At 42.9% G+C, this 26,590-nt stretch overlaps 1 protein-coding gene across 1 annotated transcript in view; it reads right to left on the bottom strand.

Annotated features, from left to right (window-relative positions):
* LOC124619748 (galectin-6-like) overlaps positions 1-26,590 on the bottom strand; it is a 437,408-nt gene that overhangs the window by 75,743 nt on the left and 335,075 nt on the right. The gene's annotated exons all lie outside the window — the stretch shown is intronic.

The raw sequence follows: 26,590 nt of genomic DNA, 5'->3' as shown, positions 1-26,590 counted from the left end.
TTGTAGAAATGAGCAACAATTTCACATTAGCATGCTCCAGTGCTTGCAAACAAGACGACACTAAAGAGAGAAAATGTTTTGCAAACACTGCCCAACTATTGCGAGGGGGGGGGGGGGGGGGGGGAGTGATGGACTGTTCCAGAGAGTTTTGGAACACATTCGCCAGTAGTTTATAGAGTCAGTTAAGCCTGCTTTTGCCCAACGAACCTACCGAACACCCCACCCCACCCCATTACAACAGTTTCGCTTCACTTGGTTGATCGTTTGGTACGATTTCAGTCCCTACATATATATAGTGCTTTATGTCAAAATCAAGCTAATGAAAGTACTATGCCGGTAATGGGGGAACGACAAAATGCAAAAGAAAGAACTGGCATGACATGTGGGATGAGTTGTCTTTAGTGGATCTTAACTGAAAAGAACGAGAAAGCAAGAAGGCTCACATGACTGACAGTCAGTGCTCGTTAAATTCATTTCGATGAAGTAGTCAATCGTGACCTTACTAAAGGGATTCACTTTAAGAGATTTAGAGCAAAAACGGGCAGTGGTATGACGAGAAATTGAATCTTGCTTCTCCAGAATACGAGTGCATTATCTCAGCCATAACTTCAACACACTTGCCCATTTCAGTTGATACCATAAAGGTGCTCTTATCTCTCACTAAAGCAGATACAAATAAGTTAAAAAACATCACAAACTGGATAGGAAACGATAATATTTTACCAAGAAATAAGTATCGCTGTGTAGTTTCGTATTTTGCACAGGCGTAAGGTTTTGCTTTAGGTGGAAGTCACGTCGAATGCGTTACGTCACACCAAGCAAAATCCGAAATCCTGTCCCAACAGTTCGGATTAGCAGTGTTGCAATGTGCAGAAACAACAGAAAATAAATTTAAAAAAAATCATCAGTAGCCAACATTTAAAGTGGAATCTTGAATCTTGATAAAAATATAAGCCTGGTATTCAATATTACAAATCATTTATTGCTAACGAAACCTTTAAGGAAGAAAAATTAGTAATACTAGCAATTATCCTATATGTATTAAACTACGATCTCTTTTACTGTCTTAGTCTCTGAAGTATATCGCGAAATTAAAGTGAAATTACTGAATACCATCTTCGCGAGATCTGTCCTTATTCGAATTAGTGGCAATTTTAAAATTTTCTGCTTCTCACATGAAACAATTCAAAGTTTTTATTATATTCTGTACTTCCGTAATAACTTTCTTTTAAAAAAGTAATAATACATCTAAAATTTTAATTCACAACTACGCCAACTAAAATATTCAAGGCCTTCTGAAACTGAAGACAAAACGCAAAGAAACACGCCGACTTCAACGCACGGTTTACTTTAAGCGGGAGAATTTTGGATACACAACCACAGACTTTTGCGTTGGAGTGCCATTTCCCATCTATTAAATGGTGTAACTTATACTCACAGCAGTAAACTCTATTTTACTCATAACAAATTGGGAGTTGTGTGTGTTGGTACGTTAAAGCAGCAACGAGTTTTATTTCCTCAGGTACCCATTTCAAATGCTTTAAATAAAAGGAAAGCTGGCATTTTGTTAAGTAACAGATGATTTAACACGTCTGCTATATCAATGCAAAAAACTGATTGGGCTTATTGAGTAATGTGGGCCATTCGACTCTACAGGTTGTTGCAAAGATGCATGGTCGAAATTATATAAATGGCAGAGGATCCGAAACTAAAAGTACTTTGAGAGAAAACAGTAATGGTCTCACTATTCTGCTTTTCAAGACAGTCACAAGCCGCACTAAATATTTCTATGGATCGGTTTCGCCCAATTTCACGAGGGCATCGACAAAAACTGCAAATTCCACAATTTCTGACAACGTTTTTGATAGACTGAGCTAAACACGTCCATAAAAAGTACCGAGTGCGACTTGTGGCTGTCCTGAAAAAAATTTTACAGTCGCTTTTTCTCCTACAGGCAATGTCTGTTATCGCTAAATCTCAATGTTCCTATCACAAGGACGCTTAGAAGTGTGCCATTGCCTCTAAATATTCCTCATGTCTTTTGTACAATAAGACAAGCAGCAAGGGCGATACGGAACAGTTGCTCTTCAGTTTTTTATTTATTTATTATTTATTTGTTTCAAGGACAAACGACTTCATTTAATCACATAGCAAAACTATCAAGGGCACTTCACAGATGAACATGTAATGTTGCACGAAGCAGCGGCACCAACGTCGATGCAGCGCGTACTGCTAATCCAAGACTTCGTATCGCCTGAGACAATCGTTTCCGGGCAAACGTTACTTATCTCAAATTACTCTGTTTGTGGTCCTCTACAGCATAATCAGTATTGTGTGAATCGTACAGAATAACTTACAAACGGGCGCTCGAATTACTTCGCGAGAAAGCTGAGTGTAAATAGAATGAGCAGTCAAATGGAAACGAGGCGGACGGTAAAAAGTACATAAACTGTTTATTACGTCAAAAGTAATCGCCATTACTGTTAATACATTTATCCTACTGTGGGACAAGGGCGTTAAAGTCTTCGTAGAGAAAGGTTTGGGGTTGCCTACGGAACCATGATTGTACCCATGATTGCCAAGATTGTTCGGACTAGCAGCAGAAGTTTAACTGGGAAGCACTTGCACACCCTCTATACACTCCGATCCCTCCCCATGCGATTTTTATATTTTTGGAGCCCCGTAGACTGAGATCCGTGGCTGTCGATTTGCTTCGGAGAAGAGGTGCAGCCTGAGACAATCGTGGTTCCTTAGACAACCGCAAACTTTTTCCTATGAAGACATTGATGCTCTTTTATTACAGAGGGATAAATATATTAACAGCTACGGCGAATACTTTTGAAATAATGAACAGTTTACTTAATTTTTCGTTTGTCTCGTTTCCATTTGAATGCCCTTTATACCCGTATGATCGTCCTGTAGTAAATATTTTATAGTTGCTAAAAATGAGATGAGTCTAAAGCAGGGCCGGCCAAACGCTGCACAGTGTGCAGACGTGCGGAAGTGCTGCACATGTGCGCACGTGTGCGACAGCGACATCTGTTATTAGACATGTGTCTTAAATGAACGGCGGCGGCTCCACTTCCCAATTTATGTGGTACAAGCAAGAGCGCAACATACGCAGTCTCGTTTACCCCTGGTAACCGTAACCTTAACAAAGAAGTACTGAGAAATGGCAAGTACTGTGAAAAAGCAAAGGACGTCGTTTAAAAATGACTGGGAAATGCAATTCTTTTTTGTAGCCGTTGCTGAAAACTCACAATGTTTGCTGTGCCGCCGAATAATAGGCGGCCAGCGTAAGTTTTAAATTGAAAGACACTACAATACATATCACAAAGACGAGTGTAGTGTACTCAACAGTGAAGAAGGCAAGCAAATTTAAATGTCCTTAAGAAAATGGATGAGATACAGCAAATCAGTTATTTCTCATGACCATTGATAAACGTCTTTGGATTTATTCCTTTCATAATTAAAAATTATTGTTTACTAACTGTGTATTATTGCCTCATTATTGCCTCATTCTGCTCAATGCTACATTATTATCAGGAAAGTTGGTCATTAAACCAATTGTTCCAATGTATACTTACATTTAGGTTTTTTTTTAATGTGTGGCGAGCTACGCTCAGCTGAAGTCGATAAAACATAACATTCATCTAATTGTCGGTTATTATGCAGATTTCAGACGTAACTGATGAGAGACATAGCAATAATGGTATTGAAATAACAGGTGATCATCGAGAAGTCAACGGTTATCATTCTGTTCAGAGGTCAGTGAGACAGAAATTAAGTGGGTGTAACTAAGGGCACCGAGAATTAGTTATAGGAAACCTTGCATTAGTTTAATGTTATTTGAAATCATGAATAAGGTTCGTTGGAAATCTCTAACTGCTCTCTTTCATAAATACTAGATCAAAAACATTACGCGTATTTACGTGCCGTCAGTCAAGCTGCCTTAATAAAAACCCACCGTTGTTAACTGTATTACTTGTCTTACTGGGTTAAGCTGTTGACATAAAAGAAGACGTCTCAATGAGTAGACTGTGACAGTATTTTAAATGTTTAATACGCGAAATACCTTCCCATGGTTGGCGGCAAGCTCTGAAAAGAGCACTAGAATACGCCTGTTCATCAAATGGATAAAGCGACACCTGCGCGTAGAAACATGCACTACATGAACGCTGACGGCTGCGGCGTGCACGCTGTGACCCGGAAGTTGCTCATGTGCAGGAGCACCGCACGCGTGCAGAATTTCTGGCCGGCCCTGGTCTAAAGATAGAAAAATTCCTTGAAGGTAAATACGATCAATTTATTTCACCGTCTCTGTCCAGCTGAGCTTATGTTCTTTATATAATGATCATTATGCCAGCTAAACGATACACACTTTTCCATTTCTCCACGACCATATCATCCTTGAAGCACTTCGAATCCCAAGCAATACAAGGAACAACTGCCCTCTTTTGTCTCCCCAGTAACATTTGCCAAGATCCTAGTGCATCTTCAGGTCATTACCGTTCTCCAGCGGAGCCACTAAAATTGAAGCAGTTAACGAGTGTACTCTGTTTCAGTCTGGCATGTGAAGATGGAGATATGTACCAGTAACAATTACTGTTTTATTTCAGTCTAGCGTCACATTTGTGTTTACAATGATCACCGGTTTCGGTCCATTTTATAACGTCCTCAGGTCTCTTAGTTGCAGAGCAAGACGTCGATTACGTGTACTGTTCTCGGGCACGGTAAAGAATGACTGCATTTTATAATAGCAGTAAACATCAAATACGAGAGTCGCACATTAGAGAAAATGAGAAAATTTTTATCAGGCGAAAGGTTCAGGGACCTGCTAAAATACATCTTGATAGAGTGTCTGCCAACGTTTTATATTAAATTACAAACGGTGATTCATTTTTCCTCTAGAATGGGATCACTAACCGCGTTGCCATGGTTTGTAGCAATAAAATAATTACCAAGAGAAGGTAATCTAAAATCGATGTTACTTTAAGATTGTGTTGTAAATTTAGTACAATGATTGTGATATTTGTTGTTTCTTTTGTTGACAATACGCATAAAGGATGTTGTTATGAAAAGTAAATGTTTGATGTGCTGTACAGTGACAAAAGAATACCTCCTGCGGTGTGTCGATGAGAGGTGCCATTCTTACGGCCTTTCAAATTGTTTGCTCAAACTCTTCGTTACTCTGGGCGACTTCTAAACGAACAGAACGTAGAACTGCACATTTACACATGTGTCCGACACTTACCTCCTCTGTAGCATTCTATTAAAAAACAAAATAAATAACAGTAAATTGGTGCCATACCGTGGTCTTGATTCCACCATCTTTTAAATTTCGTTTTTAACGACTCGTTGATCTAGAACAAATCAGAACTCGTGTTTGCTTCGAAGAAGATCCAAGCTCTCGTATTTCTATGGACGTTCCCCGAAATTGCAAGGAAAATAAAAATGAGGGCACGCATCATAGAATTCCAGCCATATGGCTTCCCCGATTTCGAACTCCACCTGATGTCTGCCAAGTAAGAAGAACAGCGTGAGAAGATTTCCGTAAGTAAAAAATATGATTTAGTGGTCTCTCAGTAGAGACAACAGTGGAATACGAGATTTCTAAGAGAATGAAGGTAAGCAAAGTCCAAGACAATGTCAACGAAGAAGTTATTGAAGGCGGGTCATAAGCAAGGATAAGACAAGTCTGGTGAAAGAAATCGGTACCTGTTTTGTTAATGAACCACAGCAGTAATCGCCTAAAGTGGGTTGCGGAAACTAAAGACAGAGTATATTAGGAAGGTCGGATGGAGATTTGGACTCCTGGCATATGCATCATGAACTACTATTAAACCAACATTGGTTGCTACAGACTGTCAGATATACGATAGACGCGTGGATTGAGAATGCGTAAAATGGTTCAAGACGCAGGATAATGCTTGACTGTGATGCGATCCACTTGTAGCATTCGCTGCACGAATGTAGTATGCTCTCTGTTGGAAATGTTTAGTCTGGCGAAAGAGCGCGCCACGAGCAAAGGTATTAATAGCTGGCACACCGTCGGGAGGATGTGTCCGTCTGCTACAGGAAAACATGACTAATGCTACACAGGACTTGTTGACTGTGTCGCTTCAGTGTTGCGTCAGGATAGAGTGATAACTGAGCGCCTGCCAAGTCCCGAACCCTATAAATAAGTCTCCGACTTCTGCTCGGGGCTTCGAGAGAGCTGACGCATTCCGATTGCTTATCAAGCCCAATTGCAGTTGAACAGTCACACATGGTCCTGTCCGCTAACATTGCACAGCAGGCTGAAATAGTCGTCCGATGACTCTGGGGGCAGTTCGTGTTTTTTCTGCAGGGGTTAATACTATGTTCTTTTTGCGATCCAAGATTTATGTAGGAATCAAGGCAAATATCAGAAACAGCAATCCTGTGAAATTCTGCACGCTCTGATTGTCCGTAAGGTCTAAAAGACACCAGATAACAGCGTCCAGGTTTATACTGTGTTTTTTGACTTTCGGAAAGTGACAGTTTTATACAGAGTGTCCCAGAAGGAACGGTAGATATTCGAGGATATGACAGTAACGATCACTCGAAGCAAAAAAGTCCAATGAAAGTGTGCCTAAACGCATACCTTAAGAACTATGAGCTCTTGTTCATTTTCGCTACTGCGACACAGATCTGCTGTACTGAACAAGTACTCATAGCTATACTAGACAATTTGTTTTCTTAAAATTTGGAGCACTGAAGGTATGCAATTTACAACCAGCGTGTACTATACATATTTTCTACGACTGATGTTTCCTCACATATATGTGAATGTCTATATGCGAGTGGTGTTTGTACAGTCGGACATGTGCGACAGAAAAGGCACCACTCACGTATACATTGATCAGCCAGAAAATTACGACCATCTACCTAACAACCAGCATGTCTACCTCTAGCACGGATAACAGCGGCGACGCGTCGTCGCATGGAAGCACGAACCATTCCATCACACTCCTGGCCTTACGACATGGCGCATTATCTTCTTGAAAAATGTCACTGTCGTCGGGTAACATGATCATCATCATGAAGGGCTGTACGATGTCTGCAACCAATGTACGATACTCCTTGGTGGCCATCTGGTGCCTTGCACAAGTTCCACTGGACCCATGGATGCGGACATGAATGTTCCCCAGAGCATACTGCAGCCGCTGCCTTCTTGTCTCCGTCCAGTAGTAAAGTTGTCAATGAGCTGTTCCCCTGGAAGACGACATATTCGCGCCTTCTCATCGGCATGATGATGTAGGTATGGGGATTCATCAGACCATGTAATGCTCTGCCACTGCGCCAACGTCCAGTGCAGATGGTCACGTGCCCATTTCAGTCGTAGTTGTAGATGTCGATGTCGTGTTAAGAGTGGCGCATGCAAGGGTCATCGGCTGCAGAGGCCCATCGTTATGAGTGTTCGGTATACTGTATGCTCAGACACACCTGCACTCTGTCCACAATTAAGCTCTGATGTTAGTTCAGCCACAGTTCGCCGCCTGTCCTGTTTTACCAGTCTACCCAGCCTGCGACGTCCGACATCTGTAATGAGGGGTCGCCGCCCAACCCCTCGAAGACTGGATGTGGTTTCACCTTGGTTTCGCCACGCGTTGAAAACTCTCACCACAGCACTCCTCGACACCCGACAAGTCGTGCAGTTTCAGAAATGCTCGCGCCGAGCCTCCGAGCCATCACAATCTGCCCTCGGTCAGACTCAGATACATCGCACGGATTTCCCATTCTACCCACGGACAGCACGCTCATTGATACTATATACCACGTCCGTGTGTCTCATTAGCAGCCATTTCCTGTCAGGTGGCGCTGCTATCACCCGAACGGGTTTATATCGATAGTAGGTCTGTGATGATGATATGGCTGATCAGTTTATACATTTCTGTAACAGCTTCGGAAATATCTAAAAATACTACACTGTTTTTTAATGCGGAGAAAAACGTTAGATGCCACGGTAGCTTCTGATGTACCTCGAGCGAGTGTTTTGGGACCGTCACTTCTTATGGTGTAATAATAATCTGTTGAAGTTAAAAGGCGATAGTCGCGGATAATGCTGTTGTATATAGGGAAGTCCCATCGCCCGAAAACTGTAGCGAAATCCAGTCAGACCTCCAAAAATTGATTTTCGTGCAGAGATGGGCCGCAGCCCCCCCACCGTAAAGAAACGCACATACAAGCTGCATTCCATAAGTAATGCGACCAAATTCATAAAAAATCATTTATTGAATATATTCCTACAAATAATAAAAGTTTTCAAAATAGCACCCTCTTGCGTCGATAAACTTCTGGAGGCGGTGTTTCCATGCTGGAAGGCATCCTGGAATGCCTTTTCCGGAATGTCTTTTAGAGCTGATGTAACATGCGCCTGGATGCTTTCAATCGTGTCCCAATGTTTTCCTTTCATGACTCCTTCTAACCGAGGAAAGAAAAAAAGTCAGTGGGAGCCAGGTCAGGACTGTAGGGAGCTGGGGAACCAATGGGGTCTTGGCCCTGGCCAGGAAGTCGTTGTGACGCTGTGACTCGGCGCGTTGCCGTGGTGAACTTTCCACGTGTCCTTGTTGTCGCTTCGGCAGTGCGAGACCCTCCTTTTCAGTCTATTGAGCGCTTCCAAGTAGAAAGCTGAGTTAACTGTATTCCCTGTAGGTACGAATTCGTGGTGGACAATGCCTCTGATGTCAAAGAAGACAATGAGCATGGTTTTGATCGTGGACTTGCTCATGCGTGCCTTCTTGGGACGGGGCGACAATGGAGTGTGGCACTCTGAACTATGCCTTTCTGCCTCAGGGTCGTACTCAAAAATCCATGACTCATCACCAGTGATCACCGAGTTTAAAAAATGAGGATCATTTGCACACGTTTCCAACATTTCTCGGCACCAAAGTACTCGCATGTGCTTGTGTTCATCGGTCAACAGTTTTGGGACGAGTTTGGCACACACCTTTCTCATGTTCAGATCTTCGGCCACAATGCGGAAAACGGTTGTTTTTTGACGTGTTTAGAGTTTGTGCTATTAACTGAAGGCTCAGCCGTCTGTCAGAGTTCAAACAATCGAGCACACGCGTCATATTTTCGTCGACTCGTGTGGTTGATGGTCGTCCACTGCGAGGTTCGTCGGTGATCTCCTTTCGGCCCTCCATGAACGACTTGTGCCATCGGAAAACTTGTGATTTGGACAAGCAGTCATTCCCAAATGCATGCTGAAGTAATGGAAACGTTTCGGTGGCGGACTTCCCAAGTTTAATGCAAAATTTGATAGCATACCGTTGCTCTACAGTGTGATCCATTGCGTGGTGTTACATAAACTCAAAACGGGGTTGACGGAAACGTACGTTCTGACTCTTCGGCAGTTCGCAGCCGAATGAGACAAAGAGCGTTTTGAAGCTAACACCCCCCTCCACTTAGCCCAGCCGGTTACAACACTCTGTGGTGTAACGTTGCGTCAGAAAAAAATTGGTCGCATTACTTATGGAACGCACTCTGTAAATAGGCAGAAAGACTTAGTACTGTATGACCAAACCACTGACGTCGATTCCTGGAAGCAGTTACAAACGTGACTTTCTAGAGATACGTGTCCACTGGGATTTAAGAAAGAAAACGGGATTAAACTATTTGCAGGACAGACGGATGCCAGTCAGTATGTTACTGAAAGTATGTTCTTTTCTCAACTGATCAGCATGGATTAGGAAAAACCAACCGTGTGAAACGCTTTGTTCATACACGATATGTTACAAACAGTAGCTGACGTCAACAGTTATACAGGCTGTCCATAAAGCAATGTTGTAATTTCAGAGGTATAATTAGCCTACACCACCTTGTTTTAGATTATTTAAAACAAATCATGCAAGTTGAAGGAAAACTGATCTAGTTTTTGTTACAAATGTTCAGTATGTGCACCTTAAGAATACAGTACACACCCAACATGAAAACCAATTCTTCCCACTGAAGTACGGATTAATGGAAGAAAAAGCCTCTTCAATTTTGTATCTCAGCTCCAGCCAATCATTAGGTAGTGGCGGAATATAGACACGATCTTTTATAAAGTCGCACAGGAAAAAATAGCATGGCGTGAGGTCAGGTGAACGTAGAGGCAAGCGGGAAAGAACTCTGTCGTACTTGACATCAAGACCAAACCATCGGTCAGGGACCTCAACGTTCAACCACACTCTTATAAAGAGATGCCAATTGGGAGGGAGTCCATTTTGCTGCCAAATGAAGTTTTCAGGTTTATCTTCCAATTGGAGACAGAGCCATTCTTCCAATATATACCGATCAGCCACCCGTGTTTCGGTAGCTTCAGCCAAAAAAATGGTCTGCACAATTTACGTCTGGACACAGCACAGAAAACACTTGATTTCGGGGAATCTGTTTGATATTCTACAAGTTTATGGGGATATACTGACCCCATAGGATAAGTAGGGTAAAGTTGGACCAGTGGGTGAGAGGGCAGGCGGTGTATTTCACAAATGCGCGCTGGAGAGCAGCTCCAGCTACTTGCAAGAAAGCTATTTTGTGTATAAATGTGTTGCAGGAATGCTACTGTCATTTTCGTGTTAGTTGTGGAGAAGAATGGCATTCTCTGTTCTGGTAAGCCGGAGAGTGTCATGGTGAATTTACGTACTTTTAGTATACGGCTTAGTTTGCACAATATTGATGCAGGTTTTTCTGAGAGCTTGGCAAATGTGTAGGCATAAAACTAGCCACAAATGGCCACCGATTTTGCTGCTTACAGACAAAGTGGGGGTGGTTCATCTTTCCCAGACAGTCGGGACAGATGGACCGGTGTTATTTGCGAGAGAGGGACCACTTGTATTAATCTGAGAGAGATGAGCACAATGGGAGATAGAAACCACTTGTTTTAATGTAAGAGAGATGAAGCACAATTAAATTTAGCTTCAAGGCATGTGTAATAATCCCACTGAAGAGGATCGTACCTCAGACCATGCTTATTCGTCGGAAGATATGTCTGTGTCAAGAAATGGAAGAACAGAATCTTTTACACAACAGTTCGAAGCTCATCAAAAGACCTACTGATCCCAAGCACACCAACAAGATTATCTGCACAAGTCAAATTCCTTCACTGGTACAACTTCGGACTCCACTCCTACTAAACCTAAAACTTTCAAGATTACCACTTCATCACAACTGACTATTCCTAAGCCATCACAGATAAAACTTTTGGAAGAAATATTACCCGTTCCTTCTACTGATAAAACCATGAATTTTGAGAGGAATGCAGCATCTGTATCCAAAGGCCTAAACTCTGCTGAAAATATTGAAACTGTATAGAAAAGGAGGAATAAGAAAAGAAACAGAAAAAGCCACTAAAAGATCACCAGAAAAGTGAAGAGAAAAACCGACTGAAGAAGCTCAATAAGAAAAATACAGCAAATGGCTCACCGTCTTCATCAGGTGCAGACACTATAGAAGATTACGAAAATAACGTTGTGAATTAAATGACGATGAATGTGGTGAAATCTGTTACGAAACTAATAAAAATTTCGATTGGATTCGCTGTATGCCTGTTCACGATGGTCAAGATTTGGTATTAACTAATAAGTGTAATTGCTGTGATGAGAGAAAGAGAAAGAGAGAGAGAGAGAGAGAGAGAGAGAGAGAGAGAGAGAGAGGCTGATGCTTCAACAAAACCAACAAGTCATTAGAAAAGTCAGTGTTCAGTAAAGATTCATAATAAACTGATAAAATTATTTTGGACTAAAATATTTAATACCATAAGTCTGTATTAATTACATTTTCTAAACAAAAATGATATTTTAACTGATTCTTCTTCATACATAGTCATGGGATGGCCCATCTCTCCCAGTAGACGGTCCATCTCACACACACACCTGAGGGTCAGATGGGGCACTCATAAATATTTTCAGTTTAGCACGTATCTTGTACTTTAAGTGGCAGCGCCTCAATAATATACAGTACCCAAGTTTATGTGGCACTATAAAAATAGGCTCCTGGAAGTCAAAAAAGTAGAAAAATACACAAATTTTATGCCAAAGAAAAAAAGTAGTCCAACTCTTCCAGACTTAACCTATACGAACGTTGTGGGTATTTCCCTCCCCATTTAGATGAAAAGTTGTCTCACCGAACAACACACTATCAAGAAGTGTTCTGACGTTTGCCAAGAGTGAACCTGTGATTTCAGGTCAATGTGCAAAGTTCCGTTTAAAGTTCAGTTTTGATCCTCTATGTGGGAAACATAGAGGATCAAAACTGAACTTTAAACGAAACTTTGCACATTGACCTGAAATCACAGGTTCACTCTTGGCAAACGTCAGAACACAAACGCTTTACGCTCAGGAGTATATGTGGAGCTGCAAGCGGGAAAACAACAAAGAGTGCTCGCACATGCTTACCTAGACTGTTTCAGTTACTCTCTAACTCTACAACGCTCACAGATGACACTATGAACCTTTATAACTGGGACAGTCTTTTATGTACACACTGTACTGTCTTCCTCGATTTCCGGTCCTGAAAGTCTTCAACACTGTACTACATCGTGGTCTACTCCCAAACATACTGTCTTACTAGAAAGACTGACAAAATTTTCCCTTGGTTTACTGAAAAGCAGCTCTCTCTACATGTGGATAAACACACGATAACGAATAACGAATGAATATTAGAGGTACTGTAAATAAGCCATATGAACTGGAATGACAGCGTAAACTCAGCGTTAAGCAAGGAGAATGCAAAGCTTAATTTTTTTGTTGGAAGGGTTCTGGGGAAATCCAGTGAATGTGTGAATGAAATCTCATACAAGACATGGAACAAAGTCAGACGTGCGCTGCTAAGATCGTAACGGGACGGTGAACTCATTATGATAGTGTAGCGGAAATGTTCGAAAAACCTAAGCGGGAAACCTTGGAAAAAGGATGAGGCTTTTCTCGCGAAACTCACTCAAGACACGTTGTGCAACAGGAAGTAACCGAATGAGACAGAGCAGCTTTTAAGTCACTGATCTCGTATTCACGGTTGGTCTGTCCAGTCATCCTGGTTTACCTAAATCACTACGGTAAATCCAGGGATGGTTCCTTAATCAAGGATACGGACAACTACTTGTCCTATCCTCATATACCACCTGCACTATACCCATAAAATAAATATATATCCTACGTGTTGTGTATTTTAAGCTATTGGTTTGTACACTATTACCGTCACAATTCCTGTATCATGCGAGATGATCTTTGGATGAATAATAAAATGAAATGAAAACCTGTCGAGTAAATTTTGAGAAAATTTATCCCAGGAATACCGTGCGCCAGATCTACTACGACCATCGTATATTTTGCGCAGGAACGATGAGAATAAAATAAGACGAGGCCGTATACAGAGAGATACTGTATACGCTACCATTTTTCCTCATTCAATATGCTAATGGAACAAGATAGAAAATAGCTAGAATTATATGAAGTATCTTCCACCATGTACTGTACAGTTGTTTACAGAATATTTAGGTAGTTGTAGAAGGAAATTAATTCATTGACGTAAGCAGTAGCTCTTTCGACCTGTTTCTAAGTGTTTCTAGTCAATATGGAACCTTTAACAAGTGTGAGTGTGTGTGTGTGTGTGTGTGTGTGTGTGTGTGTGTGTGTGTGTGTGTGTGTGTGTGTGTGTGTGAGAGAGAGAGGGGGGGGGGGAGATATGATACAAACAAGAGTGGTGCCTTTCATCAGGAAGGGGAAGGGAAGGGAAGGGAATTCACTGTTCGAATACGAGACCATGTTTCCACGAAGAGTCAAGCGGCATATCACTTCCTCTCGCACACATCTTGCGAAATGACACTAAAATCAGAGGAATCCGACGTCATAGAGATGTTAACTGAAATCGGTTTTTCCACGTTTTGTTAGCTGCACACCTTAAGATCGATTCTGAAGCTTACGAGAGAACAGCCAACAATCTGATTTTTTTTATATTTTTATATTTATGGTATGCGAAGTCCAGAACCGAAAAATCATTCGACCAAAGACGGCCTATCTCAAAAATTCTGAAGAAAAACGACTATGAAGTTTCCCGAACGTGCGTAATGCTCTAGAGCCAGTTCGTTTTTTCAAAAGGCTGCGACGCTTACTGACAGATGCACGTTGCCGCATGACTGACCCAGGTTCGATTCCCGGTCACAGCGAATTTTCAAACGAAGTGTTTTACGAGGATTTCCGTGAAGAGTGAAATACATACAGATGAAAAATTGGTCTGACGTGTTTTCAACTAAACAATCTTTATCAATAATTTTTTATGAAAGACTGGTGATTAAGAATTTATATTTGCAATGAAAATTAGATTTGTGTGTGTGTGATACGTTATTAGAAATAAGGAAAAGTGCATGTTTCATAAAAATGACATTTGATAATTAGCATATACTTGTTGAAAAACGAAATAAATAATTACCGAAATGAGACTCGAACCAGTGATCCAGCCATTACCAGTCTCAAATACTACCGATTTTTTCCACATCTTTAAGTATTTTACACTTCACAGAAGTTCTGGTAGATCTGCTTTGGCAACTGATATTTGAATTCTGAACTTCATGTACCAGTACCATAAAAAAAATTATAATTTATAATTCCAAGTAAGCTTCTGAGTTTGGTTGCTTTTATTTTACAATAGGCCTATTTCAACTGAACTGCCATCATCAAATTATCGTAAGTGGCACAGGAGAATATATATATTACAAAAAGCCGTCTGCCGTATGGTGTCATTGATAGATGTAGCTGTGCACTGTAATTGTTTCGATCAAATAATTTTCTTCTCTGTTGCAACGAACTGTTTAACAGTTCACACGCGTTTTATTTCGTCTTCGGATCACACTGGTCAGCATGTACGTAACATATGTAAACGTTCAAAACGAAAAGGTCAGATTTTAGTTTGCTAAAATCATCCCGTTCATTTTAAGTAGTGTCGTGTTACTGTACCGAGCTTGTAAAGTATAGCTTTATACTACCTCCGACCAAACCTCTGACCTCATGACTTTTCCAATATGCTAACCACACGCATACCTTGCTGCCCAACATGCACCAGGTCTGTCTTATCTCCCACCGTCTTCGGCCGAATGGTGTAACATGTGGGAAATTTGAGTTAATCCACAGAAAATATGAGGCATCATATCTGGTTACATCACTAAGTGATTTCATCGTTTTGATTTTTAATTTCCTATCTTCACCGATATCTTTCTTCTCAAAAGCAGTCAAGTAACGCCGCCAGTGTTGGATCTCTCCGTAGCATACACTGTGGGCTCCTGAGCGTGCAGTCTCGATAGCGAACTAATTGTAACCTACACCTCGTTACCACCGAACATAAAATGTCAAGGAATCTCCCACTGAGCATTATAAGGCTGTTACTGATTACAGTCGATATAAACGATCTAGTGCATAACGTCGGAAGCTCCATAAGCCTGTTCACAGGCGATACAGTTGTACTGTTGTCTATAGGAAGGATACAGTGCCAGAAGATTGTAGAGAAATTAAGGAGGGTCTACGGACTCGTTGGCTGGTGCAGGGTCTGAAAGTTGACACTGAACATGAATAATTTAACGTATTGCGCAGAAGTATCCCAAGCGATCCATTGTTGTTCTTTAACGCGAGTAGCGGAAACACTCTGGAAACAGTAACAATCGTGCAATACCTAGCAGTAACAGCCCGTAGCGTCCTAAAATAAAGTAAGCGCATAAAAACAATTGCAGGGAAAGCAGATGACACGATAAGAGTCATCGGAAGACTCTTACGGAAAGAAGAGGCTTGAAAACGCTTTTACAACACATTCTTGAGTATGGCTCGTGAGTCTGTGGCCCCTTCGAAGCTGGATTGATGTGAGAAATGAAGATTCAAGGAAGAGCGTCACAAGATCGATTAGTAAGCGCGAGTGTATTACGGAGACGCTCAACTCCTTTGGTAGACGCTGCAATAGAAACGTTGTCAATCGCAGAGGTTTATCGTTGAAATTCCGAGATGCTACGTTCCAAAAAGAATCGAGCATCATATTACTTCGCCACACGTCTTGTGGAGCAGAGAACGGTAGACGAAAGTGGCCCCGAAAGTACCGTCCGCCACACACTGTAAAGTATTAATGCAGCTGTAGAAACCCTGGCCTTCGGCGACTGCTATCTTGCTACTTTCTTCCTACATAAACTTTACCCAATTTCCCCACGCTGTTCTCTTACTGGAAAAACTTCGAACCCAGTACAGTAATGTTCTGGGGTCCGATTACGTATGACAGCAGCAGTACCGCGCACCCTGCCAGCAAATTTGTATGTCAATCTGGTAATTCAGTCTATTGTGCAGCCTGCCATGAACAGCATTCAAGAGGGTGTTTTCCAACACAATAACGCTCGCCCACATATCAATGTTGTAACCAAATATGCTCTACAGAGTGTCGACATGTTGCCTTAGCCAGCTCCATCACCAGATCTGTCTCCAGTCGAACACATATGAGACATCACTGGAAGACAACTCCTGCGTCATCCACATATACACTACTGGCCATTAAAATTGCTACACCACGAAGATGACGTGCTACAGACGCGAAATTTAACCGACAGGAAGAAGATGCTGTGATACGCAAACTATTAGCTTTTCAGAGAATTCACACAAGGTTGGCGACGGTGGCGACACCTACAACGTCCTGACATGAGGAAAGTTTCCACTCGATTTCTCAGACACAAACAGCAGTCGACCGGCGTTGCCTGGTGAAACGTTGTTGTGATGCCTCGTGTAAGGAGGAGAAATGCGTACCATCACATTTCCGACTTTGATAAAGGTCGGATTGTAGCCTATCGCGATTGCAGTTTATCGTATCGCGACATTACTGGTCGCGTTGGTCGAGATCCAATGACTGTTAGCAGAATATGGAATCGGTGGGTTTACGTGGGTAATACGGAACGCCGTGCTGGATCCCTACGGCCTCGTATCACTAGCAGTCGAGATGACAGGCATCTTATCCGCATGACTGTAACGGATCGTGCAGTCACGTCTCGATCCCTGAGTCAACAGATGGGGACGTTTCCAAGACAACAAACATCTGCAGGAACAGTTCGTCGACGTTTGCAACAGCATGGACTATCAGCTCTGAGACCATGGCTGCGGTTACCCTTGACGCTGCATCACAGACAGGAGCGCCTGCGATGGTGTAATCAATGACGAACCTGGGTTCACGAATGGCAAAACGTCATTTTTTCGGATGAATCTAGGTTCTGTTTACAGCATCATGATGGTCGCATCCGTGTTTGGTGACATCGCGATGAGCGCACATTGGAAGCGTGTATTCGTCATCACCATACTGGCGTATCACCCGGCGTGATGGTATGGTGTGCCAATGGTTACACGTCTCGGTCACCTCTTGTTCGCATTGACGGCACTTTGAACAGTGGACGTTGAATTTCGCATGTGTTACGACCCGTGGCTCTAGCCTTCATTCGATCCCTGCGAAACGCTACATTTGAGCAGGATAATGCACGACCGCATGTTTCAGATCTTGTACGGGCCTTTCTGGATACAGCAATCGTATGGTCACTGGTGGCCGAGCAACTGGTTCGTCGCAATACGCCAGTCACTACTCTTGATGAACTGTGGTATCGTGTTGAAGCTGCATTGGCAGCTGTACATGTACACGCCATCCAAACTCTGTTTGACTCAATGGCCAGGCGTATCAAGGCCGTTATTACGGCTAGAGGTGGTTGTTCTGGGTACTGATTTCTCAGGATCAATGCACCCAAATTGCGTGAAAATGTAATCACATGTCAGTTCTAGTATAATATATGTTTCCAATGAATACCCGTTTATCATCTGCATTTCTTCTTGGTGTAGCAATTTTAATGGCCAAGTAGTGTAACATTAACCGTCTTTCTATTGACCAAGTGCAACAGGCATGAAACTCTATCCCACAAACTGACATTCGGGACCTATACAACACAATGCATACACTTTTGCATGCTTGCGTTCAACATTCTGGCGGTTCCATCGGTTATTAATGTTCCAGCATTCCAGATTTGCAATGGCTGATCTCGCACTTACATTAACCTGTGATCTTGCAGTATTCATCAAATTTGAGTTCAGGAATCAAATACGTATTCCTGAAATTTAATTACTCTACGTTAATTATTATATTTTGGTGTTGCGATGTTTGTCCATCAGTGTATGCATAACTTTCGGTAGAGGGACAGTGGTGTTATTGTCATTCGCCTCCACCACCACCACCACCACCACCACCACCACCACCACTCCCCCACATATACGTCGTCTCGAGGGGAATATAAATAACAATTCAGAGAAGTAACTGCCTACGGTGCGAGCTGTTGTTGCGAAGACGAACCCCTCAGCAGTTGCTATGACGCTCTGAGGGGTCCGTTAGCTAGTGTGCCTCGTGCCATTTCCGGTCACGACAGGAATGTGCCGACGCAGTAGAACCTCCTTACCGCTTAATCCTGTGCTTGCATTCTAAAAGAGGAGAAAGAATCATGACCAGAACCAACTGTAAGAGTTGTCAATCCACGTACTGCAACGGAAGCCTTATAGTAGTAGTTAGCAGCAATACTGACAGTTGCCAGCAAACACTTGCTCCAGTGAATGACTTACACTACGATACCTACATATCAGAAGCTATCGAATAGGAACTTAAATGCTTATGTTTGAACGATGAAAATTTTGAAACTGACTTCTGAAGCATACACGGCGTCTAAATGTTTAGCGGTCAATTAAAAGCAAGGTAGGCGGAGAATTAATACTTATAGGACAGTCGAAAGATAGATAAAGCAATCCGCAGTGACTTACACATTTGTCTGAGGCGCTGTAGGAAACCTACTGCAACACAATAGGAGGATATGAAAAGGTGTTTGAATCCTGCTGTTATCGAACGCGACTGAAGTCGCAGCAGGCCATACCTCATCAACTGCTAGTATCTACGGCTGTTGCTTTTCATGTAAAAGAATGAAGTTTTTATTTTCTCGGAACAGCATAAAATCAGTGAACATTAAACCTAACAATAGTTTCATTGATCTATGAAGTGAAATATTCTGCTCTCTTGATCTATTATAAGAGTACCTAAGTTCATGAAACAAAATTTAATTTTAAAACATTTTTCCTAATTTGTTTTAGACAGATATATGATGCTTACATGCTGTACACTGGTTTTATATAGGATGGGCATATCGTTTCTTTTTAATGCGATTAACCTATCACTTACAAAAATAAATGAACAGATACCAAAATTAATTCGTCGCACATGATACGCTGTCATATGCCCAGATCTTGCTGCAGTACCACAAAAGATTTTTCAGCGAAAATGTTTTGTTTAATTTTATTAGCTTTTGCTGAAATATAATGAACTTCAGTTGAACCACTTCAGTCAAGCTTCCTTTTTGTAAGTCTTCGTAGTAAACGCTTGTTGAAAATGAATCAAAAATAGTTCCCTATTACGTAATCTACGAACGACTTTTACTAAAAGAATCGATTGATGAAATTATTGTCACGGTTGGGCAGTGTGAATATCCGCTGCGGGAATGTATCTCCGTCCGAAAAGGCCTAGGAATGCCCAATGGCACCGACCGACCGCCATGTCATCCTCCAGCGATAGGCATCATTGGACGCGAATATGGAGGGCCATGTGGTCAGCACACCGCTCTCCTGGCCATTTTCGTGACTGGAGCAGTTACTTCTCAATCAGGTAACTGCTCAATTGGACTTAACACCGCGCTTGCCAAGAGGGCTCGACAGACCCAGATAATCCCCCATCCTAGTGCTAACCAAGCCCTACAGCGCTTAACTTTACTGATCTGACGGGCACCGGTGTTACCACTGCAAGACCGTTGGCATGCTGCGGGAAGAGCTTAATGTAAATTATGTTGACGGCAGTGTCAACACATAAATGCCCCTTTTCAGCCATTAAGACTTTCTACAGCGCGAGAAAGTGAATTCTTCCACAAAGTATTAACGTTAGTTTAGTTATTGAAATGTCTTCACCGGAGTAAGCACAATGAACGAACCAAATTCATTTCATCTGTTTCGCTTCACCAAAGAGAATCGATCGCTGATCGACAGTTACGACTACTGCGCAAAGACCGTATATGATGTGAATCTTCGGAAGTAGTTCACGCAGTGGCGCCGGACAAATCTCCGACAGACGTGTACGAGACTGGAACACGCGCATACATACCGGGTATGTTACACGCTCTCTATCTGCCGTCCAGTGGTCGGCGATGTGCCGCTGCAATGGCGGCGGTGCTGTTGGTGGCAAGGGCGACCACCCGTTCGTCGTCATGAGCGGCCGTGGACTGCGGCTTGCACAGCACACAACTACCAACTGCCGCCGCGAACTTCCTCCTTCCCTTCCTCATCCGCGTGAACTCCGGGAAAAACGAACACTCACAAGACTCAACATTTCGAATCACGGCCACGGCATGTTTTCTGTGCCGCGGACTACACGGCACTGCTTCGCACCGCATACTGCGCCGATAACATTATGTTTTCTTATCTCGAGATAAATTCACTGCATATCACAAGGGAGTATGTTTGCTCGATACGGTACAGCAACACTCTTATAGAAACTCGGCAATCAGGTAAGCCGTGCGACTAAAAGCAGAAAATTGGTGCACGGATTTTGTTTATGAACGCGTTCGAATGTTCAGTCAAGGATTGAAGCGCTAACCGAAGTTCATTAATATCGGCAGTCGATAATTCTGCGGAATTTACGTGGAAGGGACTTATTCTACTGGCAGTGCCCGCATTTTAAAAGTGATGTATTTCAGCATATCAGGGGAACTTTCGGAGTTACAGCGTCTCTTGAGCAGAATGGCGCCTCTGCAAAACAGCTTGTTTCACAATTCCTATTACAGGCTCCTTGGGGTTGCAGAGCGGACTTAGTACACTGTTTGACAATTATCGAGGAACAATTTGTTAAGGAACACTGCAAACTGCTAAGGAACAACTGACCAATGATAGTAAAAGGAAATGTAGAGAGCTGGACGTGTGAAGTGCAGCAAAGCCTGCGCACGAACGCTCTGTATGCATTCGTCAGTTCATGCAGTACGGTGTTTGACGAAGATTCTTGTGGAACCGATTAGTGCTACATTCCGTCTGGTATGGCAACATGTCTGCAAGACATCGTTTGAATGCTTACGATCGTGGACGAGCAGTTGGACGGCTGGAAGTCAACGAGTCACTATTGTGGCCACAGTAACGGCTGCGTCCAAAAGTATCACCTCGCCGTTAAAAAAGGCCGCTGAAGGTGGAAATGCCATGAGAAAGCATGCGCGTTGTCATTGATTGACCACCACACCGCAACAGGATCGACATATAGCCCTAGTTGCGAAAAGGAATAGACATCTCAATCCCAGACAGATCGCTGTAGAACTTGCAACCGCTGCCGATACACGTCTCTCGGCCAGAGCCATTCACCATTCCGCAGTGATTAAATCAGGTTGGTTTGTATGCTCTGAAACCTGTTAAATGCGTCCAACTTCAACCACGCCATCGCCGAGAAAGAGTTCGTTGGTGTACGGAGCGTGTTGGTTGAGGTCGGCAATAGTGGTCCACATTGGTGTTCTCCAACGAATACGAATCTCGCTTCACTGTGGCAAGTGATTCTGGGCACCAGGGGGGGGGGGGGGGAGAGAGAGAGAGAGGGAGAGAGAGAGGGAGAGGGGGAGAGAGAGAGAGAGAGAGAGAGAGAGAGAGAGAGAGAGAGAGAGAGAGAGAGAGAGAGAGAGAGAGAGAGAGAGAGAGAGAGACATGGGGGGGGGGGGGGAACACGTTACACACCACAGAATGTTCATGAACGTCATCGGTATGGGCTAGGCGTTATGGTGTGGGCAGGCATTACAAACAATGGCCGATCACCGTTGCACATCTTTGCACATCTTTGCACATCTTTGAGCTACTCCATACTGAATTTCCTCAGTCACACTGCATGCACAGGTCTGTAATGCTAATCACTTATGTAGTGTCATGTTTCTAATCGGTGTAGTAAATTTCATTATGATCACATCTCTCTGTGTTGGTGTTTCACTTTTTTATTTATCATGAACTACGGACCACGGTGCAAACTGGAGTTTTCCACGTGTGCAAATCACATTAAATGTTAAAAAAGCGACAAAAGACGGAAAAACTCAAGGCTAAATGAGCAGTGAACACCAGAATTTTGGATTTTTAGTCTGGCACTTAGCCACTAGGCTACCAAACCATAAGCCCATTTATCCGATAAGAAACTGCCTAGGGTTACAGAATCAGAGCTCCATTAAAATCTCTGTACTCTTTATCTGGACTACAGACCAATTTAAAAAACTGCAACAAACGTATTCATCCATTTCTGTAAACATCTGACGCCAGTCTCACAAAACAAGTGCCGACATAGAACTTGCGTTGGAACTGTTTGCTAGTTGAACTAAATTGTTGGAAGAACCTCCCTTGGCAAGAGTCATTCTTCTGATGAAAATACCTGGCGACCTCCCTGAAATTCACCAGACCTACAAAGAAATATTTCTAACACGGTATGTACGGAGGAAACCGAATAAAAAAATTATTCTAAAACTCAGAGATGTGTTTGTCCTACCAATCATTAAAGTTATTTTTATGTAGAATTCAGTCTTTGAGTACATTCGAAGTTTTGGAGTTAACAGATCTCAATACTAGTGAAGCACAAACTGAAGAAACAATACCGTGTAATAGCCAGAAGATTCACAGACGTCAAAGATGTGATTTATGCGGCAAAAAGCTAAACATGGGGTTTACACAACAGATGTCAGCAGATGCAGTACTGGCAGACAGTATGCGCAAAACAGAAGCTGTATTGGTAAATGTCCTCTTATTTGCGCGAGAGCGGAGTTTGCGCGAGAGCGGAGTTACAATCAAGTCGGCTACACTAAGGTGACAGAAGTCATGGGATACATCCTAATATCATGTCAGGCCACCTGCTACCCCACATAGTGCAGCAACTGAGTGGCATGGACTCAACAAGTCGCTGGAACTCCCCTGCAGAAATACTGGGCCACCTGTCTTCTACAGCCAACCACAACTGCGAGAGTGTTGCTGGTGTAGGATGCTGTGCACGATCTCATTTATCGATTAAGTCCCATATATGTTTGATGGGATTCATGTCGGGCGATCTAAGCTGACAAACCATTCGCCTGAACTGTCCAGAATGTTCTCCAACCAGTCGTGAATTGTGGCCCACTCACATGATGCATTGTTATCCATAAAGATTCAATGTTGGGCTGCAAATGGTCTCCAAGTAGCCGAACATAAGCACCTCCAGACAATGATCGGCTCAGTTGGACCACACGACCCAGTCCATTCCATGTAAACACAGGTCAAACCATTATGGAGTCACCACCAGCTAGCTCAGTGCCTTGTTGACAACCTGGGTCCATGGCTTCGTGGAGTCTGCAATGAGCTTTTACCAAATGACCGGGCCACGGTTTTTCAGTCGTCTAGGATCCAATAGATATGGTCACGAGCCCAAGAGTGGCGCTGCAGGCGATGTCGTGACGTTAGCAAAAGCAAAGGCACTCACGTCGGTCATCTGCTCCCGTAGCGCATTAACGCTCGATTTCGCCGCACCGCCCAAAAGAATAGGTTCGCCGCAGTCCCAGATTGAGTTCTGCGGTTATTTCACGCAGTGTTGTTTGTCTATTAATACTGACAACTTTACTTAAACGCCGCTGCACTTGGTCGTTAAGTAAAGACCGTCGGCTACTACTTTGTCCGTGGTGAGAACTAATGCCTGAAATATGGTCTACTCGGCACGCTCTTGACCCTGTAGATCGTGGAATATTAATTCCCTGTCGATTTTCGAAATGGAATATACCATGCGTCTAGCTCCAGCTACTACTCCGCGTTCAATTTTTTTTAATTCCCGTCGCGCGGCCATAACCACGTCGAAAATCTTTCTCGTCATTCATACGCGGTACTACCGCCATCTGTATGTGCATGTCGCTATCCCATTACTTGTCACCTCAGTGCAGAACTGGATAATGCGACCACTACAACATTCGCTATTGCACTGCGACGCAGATGCACCGAAAATAATGTATCGCCGCGCGCAGTGACCGCGCGGTTGAAGGCGCCATGTCACGGATTGCGAGTCCTCCCTCGGGCATGGGCGTGTGTGTTGTTCTTAGCGTAAGTTAGTTGAAGTTAGTTCAAGCAGTGTGTAAGTCTAGAGACCGATGACCTCAGCAGTTTGGTCCCTTAGGAATTCACAAACATTTGAACAATGATGTATCGTGTCCACATGTTTTGTTGTCCAGTGTGCACACTGTTGCATTCCACGGAATTTTAATCGCTTCATCGCGACAGCTCATTTGCACTTCGATGGCGAATACAGGAAGAACATATGACAAGACAGCCACTTCTATTGTGGCATGTATCAATCTGAAAATACTTTTTGAAAAGAAAATATAAAATAAATTTCGACGAACATAAAACCAGGGTAATGGATTATCATTGGGTCAAATTAGACGGTGCAAAGGGAATTAGATCAGAAAGTGAGACACTAAAAGTACTTTAGTTAAGGAGTTTTGTTATTAGGGTGGCGAAATAACTGACAGTACACAGATTATTAAGTCATAGATGATGTGTTATTTGGTGAAAAGCTAAACATTTGCTGGAAACAAAATATGTTAAGACATGCCGTCGTCGTCTTTCCGAAGATACCAAAGTGGAGAGGAAATACAGGGCTATTACAAATGATTGAAGCGGTTTCATAAATTCACTGTAGCTCCATTCATTGACATATGGTCACGACACACTACAGATACGTAGAAAAACTCAAAGTTTTGTTCGGCTGAAGCCGCACTTCAGGTTTCTGCCGCCAGAGCGCTCGAGAGCGCAGTGAGACAAAATGGCGACAGGAGCCGAGAAAGCGTATGTCGTGCTTGAAATGCACTCACATCAGTCAGTCATAACAGTGCAACGACACTTCAGGACGAAGTTCAACAAAGATCCACCAACTGCTAACTCCAGTTGGCGATGGTATGCGCAGTTTAAAGCTTGTGGATGCCTCTAAGGGGAAATCAACGGGTCGGCCTGCAGTGAGCGAAGAAACGGTTGAACGCGTGCGGGCAAGTTTCACGCGTAGCCCGCGGAAGTCGACGAATAAAGCAAGCAGGGAGCTAAACGTACCACAGCCGACGGTTTGGAAAATCTTACGGAAAAGGCTGAAGCAGAAGCCTTACCGTTTACAATTGCTACAAGCCCTGACACCCGATGACAAAGTCAAACGCTTTGAATTTTCGGCGCGGTTGCAACAGCTCATGGAAGAGGATTCGTTCAGTGCGAAACTTGTTTTCAGTGATGAAGCAACATTTTTTCTTAATGGTGAAGTGAACAGACACAATGTGCGAATCTGGGCGGTAGAGAATCCTCACGCATTCGTGCAGCAAATTCGCAATTCACCAAAAGTTAACGTGTTTTGTGCAATCTCACGGTTTGAAGTTTACGGCCCCTTTTTCTTCTGCGAAAAAAACGTTACAGGACACGTGTATCTGGACATGCTGGAAAATTGGCTCATGCCACAACTGGAGACCGACAGCGCCGACTTCATCTTTCAACAGGATGGTGCTCCACCACACTTCCATCATGATGTTCGGCATTTCTTAAACAGGAGATTGGAAAACCGATGGATCGGTCGTGGTGGGGATCACGATCAGCAATTCATGCCATGGCCTCCACGCTCTTCCGACTTAACTCCATGCGATTTCTTTCTGTGGGTTTATGTGAAAGATTCAGTGTTTAAACCTCTACCAAGAAATGTGCCAGAACTGCGAGCTCGCATCAACGATGCTTTCGAACTCATTGATGGGGACATGCTGCGCCGAGTGAGGGAGGAACTTTATTATCGGCTTGATGTCTGCCGAATCACTAAAGGGGCACATATCGAACATTTGTGAATGCCAAAAAAAAACTGAGTTTTTGTATGTGTGTGCAAAGCTTTGTGAAAATATCTCAAATAATAAACTTATTGTAGAGCTGTGAAATCGCTTCTATCATTTGTAATAACCCTGTAAAATACTGACTGGTAATACTAAGAAAAGGGTTTGTAAGCGACTTAAATGAGTGGATTCAGAATATAAAATTTAAGTACACGAAATGTATTCGTAATTGAGAATACGAACCACCGCTGGCTGTATACTGGAATGACGTCAATGAACGTTTGTGCCGGATCGAGATTCGAACCCGAATTTCGCGCTATACGCGAGCGGTCGCCTTCACCGCTTCGGCTATCCGTGCACTAATTATAGCTAGACCCAGACTTCCATATGTTGTCGACCATGTGACAGAACCTGCGCTCGTATGTTACGTATATTCCCGGACAGGAAGCACACATTCATTGTGAGAATCTAGGGCCTGGTATTAGTGAATAAAGTATATTTCGTATAAATTTAAGTGCTACGAATTTTTTTCTGAATGATATTTCTTTGGAGTACACCCATCTACGCAAGTGAAACGCCCACAGCAAACAGTTCAGACAAAAGGAGAATAGAAGCTTTGGAGATGTTGAATATTAAATGGGTAGACTGAATAGCTAGTGAGGAGATACTGAATCGAGATGAGGAAAAAGGAAA

Source organism: Schistocerca americana, chromosome 6 (genome assembly GCF_021461395.2).
Source record: "Schistocerca americana isolate TAMUIC-IGC-003095 chromosome 6, iqSchAmer2.1, whole genome shotgun sequence".
Lineage (NCBI taxonomy): Eukaryota > Metazoa > Arthropoda > Insecta > Orthoptera > Acrididae > Schistocerca > Schistocerca americana.
The sequence above is the reverse complement of the archived record's forward strand: the minus strand, read 5'-3'. Positions and strand labels throughout refer to the sequence as shown.